General features: G+C 36.5%; 1 long non-coding RNA gene across 1 annotated transcript in view; it reads left to right on the plus strand.

The window, feature by feature from the left end:
• Window positions 1–4,409, plus strand: part of LOC130683941 (uncharacterized) — a 44,470-nt gene extending 40,061 nt beyond the window's left edge. Inside the window, exon 4 of the long non-coding RNA XR_008998076.1 lies at window positions 4,296–4,409. This is a non-coding gene — a long non-coding RNA (uncharacterized LOC130683941). The remainder of the gene's footprint in view (window positions 1–4,295) is intronic.
• The last annotated feature ends 1,591 nt before the right edge of the window (window positions 4,410–6,000 follow it).

Genomic DNA, 6,000 nt, shown 5'->3' on the forward strand with positions numbered 1-6,000 from the left:
GGGGAGGAAAGAGTTTTTTCCTGCTTCCCAGCTGCTATGTGAGTCTCCACTGCCAGAACCAGGGGGCCAAACACACAGATGTAAGCCTCTGTGCTTTGCGATTGTAACTGCTGTGGTCAGGGCTTCCCTCTGCTTTCCTGACACCAGGGAAGGGGCCGCCAGTTTGTGATCCAGAGTCAGGCTGGCTAGGAGGAAGGTGAAGCAGGCTACTTATCACTGTGGGGGACCTTAGAGCTTCATATCCAGCCAGGAAGATGGAGCACCTGAAGCTCCTGAAAGCTCCCAACCTGCTGGGCAGAGTGTGCCTGGACAATTTTGTCTACCTGTCCTTTCTCCTGAGCAGTAACCTCTGTGAAATCCTTGCTCCTTTAGCAGCCCTCTCACTGTTAGGAATTTTCTCAGACTGTCACTTTTGTTTTGTCCCAGAGCAACCAGCCAGGTATGGATCCCTGTTTTCCACAAGTTGGAATCTCAGTCTTTCAGGTATTCTGCCTGTCTTAGCTTTCCAACCCCACTAATTACCAGAGCACCATGCAATATAGGTTTGTGCTCCCAGGGCAGACCACCAGGGCTGGGTGTTCAGCAGTCCCAGGCCTCCACTCCCTCCCTACTCCATTTCTCTTCCTCCTGCTGGTGAGCTGGGGTTGGGGAAGGGGTTGTTTCCCACTGGAACACAGCTTTGGTATGTTACCCTGTTCCATGAGGTCTGTTCTTTTCTCCAGGTGTATGCAGTCTGGTGCAGACTTCTTTCTTATTGCTCTTTCAGGATTAGTTGTATTAATTATATTTTCATATTATATGTGGTTTTAGGGGGAGGCCTCTGTCTCACTTCTCATGCCAACATCTTTAAACCCAAGCCTTTTTTTTTTTGTCAGTCTTTTTTCTCTTTTCTTTTCTACTTTGGGAATGTCTATTGATTTATCATTAGGTCAGAAATTTTTTCTAGATTGTTTTTGGTGTACAAATAACCCATCAAAGGCATACTTCATTTCTGTTACAGTGTTTTTAATCTCTATGATTTCTTTTTGGTTCTTTCTTAAAATTGCCATCTCTCTGATTGTATTGCACTTCTTTTCTTGCATCTTATCTATTTATCCACAAGGGTCTTTAATATAGTAATCACAGTTGTTTGAAATTTCTGATCAGATAATTCAAACATCTCTGCCATACCCGAGTCTGGTTCTGGTATTTGTCTGGTGTCTTCAAACTGTGTTTTCTTTTTCACCTTTTAGTATGACTTGTAACTTCTTAATAGTCAGACATTATATCCAGGGTAAAAGCAAAAGCAGTAAATAGACCTTTAAATTTTATAGTAAGGTATGAGGGGAAGGGATGCATTCTGTAGTTCTATAATTAGATCTCAGTGTTAACCTATGCCTCTGAATTATGAACCTCACAATTACTCCTCAGTGCCCCACCTCCCTTAGGTGGGATAGGTTTGCTATGGGTGACTGGATTTGGGTGCTTTATTTCCCACCAGGTTGGCTAGACTTTTATAGAAATCTAACCACATTAGGCTCTTGTAAAATATTCTCTCTTGAATGCAGGCCTTGTTCAGAAGAACTGAATTCTCTGACATATTTCCTAAACTTGAAAGAGAGACACACAGAGAGAGATGGCTTAATTGTTACAGTAGCATTTTTGTCATCTAATAAAGAATTATTTTTTCTCTATCCATTTTCCTGTCACTTTTGAAATCACTGTGGAATTATGCCACTTTTTTGGACTTGTCAAAACTAAAAAATTGATAAGCTTGAATCCCATGACAGTAAACTTGGCCATTTTGAAAATAGAATATTCTAAAGTTCTGGTCCATAAGAATAGTCTAAAGTCTAGTCAAACAGTATAAGAGCTTGAATCATTAATCAACTTTGATTTGATTAAGCCTATCTACTCCCAATAAACTAAGAGCCCTAGATATTAAAATTTCTAAATAAATTAAGGAATTCTTATGTTATACACAGTCATAAAATTACTATATGAATAAATATTTTTTTTATTGTAACAAGTTATTCCAATTACCTTGACTAAAATGAATAAATGGTTCAACATTTCAGCAATCTACATGATGTCACCTCTATACCATTATGATTTTCATATTATATACTCTTGGGGAATTTTCCAAATCATGGTGTTATAATGTGTATGTCTATGTGTCTCTGTTATAATTCTTATGTTCTGCTGGTATTGTCAAGGGTCTGGAATGAGTCAGATTTGTGAAGCAGTAGGACTTTTCTCTGGGTACTCTGCTAGTGTATCTCAGATATTTCCTATAATGTTGTAAGTGATTACAGATTCTATTTGTATATGCATTTCCAGCCAGCCTGCCTTTGTTACTTTATCAAACCAGAATTTAAAGAAAGCTTTGACCCCTCCACAAAGATATCACTAAAAACAGTTAAATTGTGATAATAAAACACATCTAAAAAAAGAGCTCATGTTATCTTAGTCCAGAAAAAAATACAGAAGTATAGTCTTGAAGGCAGAACCGGAACTGCTTCTAGAAATATTTTCTCCTAAGATAGAAGACACTATCTAACCCAAACCAATGAGTTCTCAAAAGTATATTCTTTTGACTAATAGCATCAGTATCCCATGTGAACTAATTAGAAATGCAGTTCTATCAACTTTCACTCCAGACCTATTGAATCAGAAACTCAGCAATATGTTTCTTCAACATTCACCCATATTATCAAGTCCCCCCATTACAGTCACTATCAGTGTAGTAAGATGCTGTAGAGTCATTACTTGTCTTCTCCATGCTGTGCTCCAGCAATATGTATTTTAACGACTCTGCAGGGTATTCTGGTCCCCTAAAATTTGAGAGCCTTCTTAAATGATAAGATCCAAAAGGAAACAATCACCAAGAACTCAAAAGAACAAAGGCATGTTAATGTTATGTGACACTGTTTCTTTACTTCCTGAATTTTGCTACTTTCTCTCCCTTCATATCTTCACCCTTCTGTGTTATTTTAATAATACATAATTCTTCTTCCATTAGGTGTGTCCATTGCTAAAGTTGCATACAATTAATTTAAGCACTCAGTTTGCATTTTTACCTTGAAAGATTATGTTCAATTGAAGAGCACATTAGTAATTAGCATTTGTTTATAGGACATCATCCAAACAGAACAATATAGGTTTGCAACAATACAGGTCCACTTATGTGGATTTTTTTTTCAACAAATATATTGTACCTGTAACCAAGTGCAATGCTTCATATTTCATAAAATGTGGTCAGTACAAAAGGAGATCCCTGTAGGGGGATCAAACCCATAATCCTAATGTTATTAATACTATGCTCTAACCAGCTGATCTAAGTGGCTACTATTTGGCTGGAAAGAAATGCTGAGATCTTACTGGAACACAGAACCAAGGTCCTACTGGAGCAGCTCAGAGGAAGATGCAGGAAAACTTTGTTCCTTCTAAGTACACCCCTTCCAGTCCAGGTGTGATACACCTGTAGGCAGGTGTCTACCCTGGCAGGGACCAATGGAACAGCTAATTCGTCCTCTGCTTGCTCTCTTTTCTCTGTTGGACCTTAAAAGCCTCCCATTTCTTTCTCCATTTCTACTCTTTGTTGCATCTGCAGGTAATTAATACATTTTATATACAGTGAGCTATGTAGTTAAGTTTTTGGGGATTCATAAGTTATGCCTGATTTTAAATGGAGGGTCATGTTAGTGTTCCTAACCACTGTCTGTGTGCTGTTCAAGGGTCAACTGTACTTTTAAAAAGTCTCAACTCAGCCCTGAGTCATTCAAGTGGAATTTTAAAGTTGATAAAGGAAAACAAAGGAAAAAGGATTTATGTTTTTTCATTTAGCTCAAGGTCCATTAAAATGTAAACTTTATTGCATGCTGCTAAATATGGCACCAAATGTGTATTTACTTTAGCTTTTACCATTATAATACTATAAGAAGGAAAATAATTAGACAGAGTTCTTTTTTGTATTTCTCTCAGAGGAAAATAGAAGTGGAAAATTAAAAATAGTAAGCACATAAAGGAGTCTAAAGAGGAAAAAAGAGGATAAAGAACAGAGAAAGGAAAGATTATGAAAGGGGGGTGAAAATATGCCAGATGGAGTTGAAAAGAATCTGTCAGGCAGAGTAATGAGAAAAAATAAGGCTCTATTTGTGAAAATAAGTCACTTATATAAGTCAAATAAAGAACTTGGACTCTGGAGACCTGATCTAATACTATTTCTTTTTTTTTTTTCAAATATGTGGGATAATGCAAAAGCTGTTTTTATTTTGTTTTGTTCTATCTAATGCTATTTCTACTCTTTGTTACAGGAACTTACTCAAATCTCTTGCTGTCTCTGTGCTTCTGTTTGTCTCCTTGAGGAAGAAGGATCCTAATGCCCACCTACACGTGCTGCATGGGAAAGTATAATGGTAAATAATGACACCTAGATCTAACTTTCTTTTTCTTAAGCTGGGGATGGAACTGAAGGGCTTACCTAACTGTTCTCCATGTCTTATTGGACTTTGTAAATACCAAATGACACATTAGAAAATAAAATAACTTTGGACTTCAAGAGACACTAAACATTATCTGAACCCGTTCCCATCTTAAAAATTCAGTGCAATTTTGAGCCTCAAGAAGCCATCTTAAAGTCAAATGCTAATTAGCAACAAGTCCTAGGCTCAAATCCAGGCTCTTTAACACTATTCCATATTTGGGGGATAATTTTGTGGGCTGAAAGAAAAGTAACATATGCTTTACTGTAAATCATTTCTTCTTATTTAAGGTTATGATAACATTATGGTAAAAAAGGTGAAAAACAAGAGTATCTGAAAATGCAGTTTGGTTTGCCTAAAATTTACTAAAAAAAGCAATCTGAAACAGTTAGATTCAACCATACTGCCCTACTTAAGCAATGTAGGGCATCATCCAAACAGAATGTTATCCCAAAATAGCTGTATCATAAAGCTTTCTAAATGAAATTTAGTTCAACTCAACTCAATTGAAAAAAAGATACCTTGAGTGCTTACTCTCTTCTTCCAATCATAACTCTATGCCTGGTGCTAACATTAAAATTAAAATTATACACAAATTATATATATTCTTTTATGAGTCATATTTACAGTTTAACATACTTCTAAGCCCAAAAGTACTTCCACAATAAGTAGTAAGGAAATTGCAGGCCTAGGTTAAGTAACAATGCAATTTACATATCATTAATAGCACAGTATAATCGAGTAGTAAAATTCTGGGCCATTTTCACTTTTAATATTTTGATGAATGTTTCCTTAAACTGAACAAGGACTGTATGATTGGTCCTAGACTTAATCCACCAGTTCAATGCTCAGATTGCTCAAAGATTTGCAGTGAAGTAGAAAATCTTGATAAAGGGTAAACATATAGAGTAGGTAAATTTTGCATAGGTTTGGGAGACACAGAGAGAATCATTCTTATAAAGTAAAGTAGGCTTCTGGTGATCTGTTTACTTTCTACAGAAAATTTCAAGTTTTGGCTAGTTCAACAGATCAACCATGACCTCATAGATAAAAGCATAGATGAGAACAGCAGCTGTACCTGGATACGGTGCAGTTTCCTCATTTAATTGTTTTTGTATGGTCATGACTGAAATTTAGTCATACATTTCCCAGCATGACTGCTAATGAAAATGTTTATTAAAAATTCTGTTATGTTAGATAGTTCTAAATGTCTGGTTTTCTATCCACCACATTATGTCTAGCTACAACAACAAAACACGTATGTAAGAAGTTCTAAATTCCCTCCCATATATGGTGGTGACAGAAAAGACATTCCATTCTCATTGCTTTGTACATGGAAAATGCCATTTTTAGAATTTTTTCAAAGTATGCCAAGAAACTGTATATTTGGCCAGAGAAAGCTCAATGGCATGCATTTGCCAACTTCTGCTACTGTTGTGAGGTCATCGCTAAGCACTTTATAAAGTGCTTATACCAACAACTCTTCAATGCTGGTGATTAATAGGCTTCTCCTGAGAACTAAATCTAATGCAGCTAC

Source organism: Manis pentadactyla, chromosome 5 (genome assembly GCF_030020395.1).
Source record: "Manis pentadactyla isolate mManPen7 chromosome 5, mManPen7.hap1, whole genome shotgun sequence".
Classification (NCBI taxonomy): Eukaryota; Metazoa; Chordata; class Mammalia; order Pholidota; family Manidae; genus Manis; species Manis pentadactyla.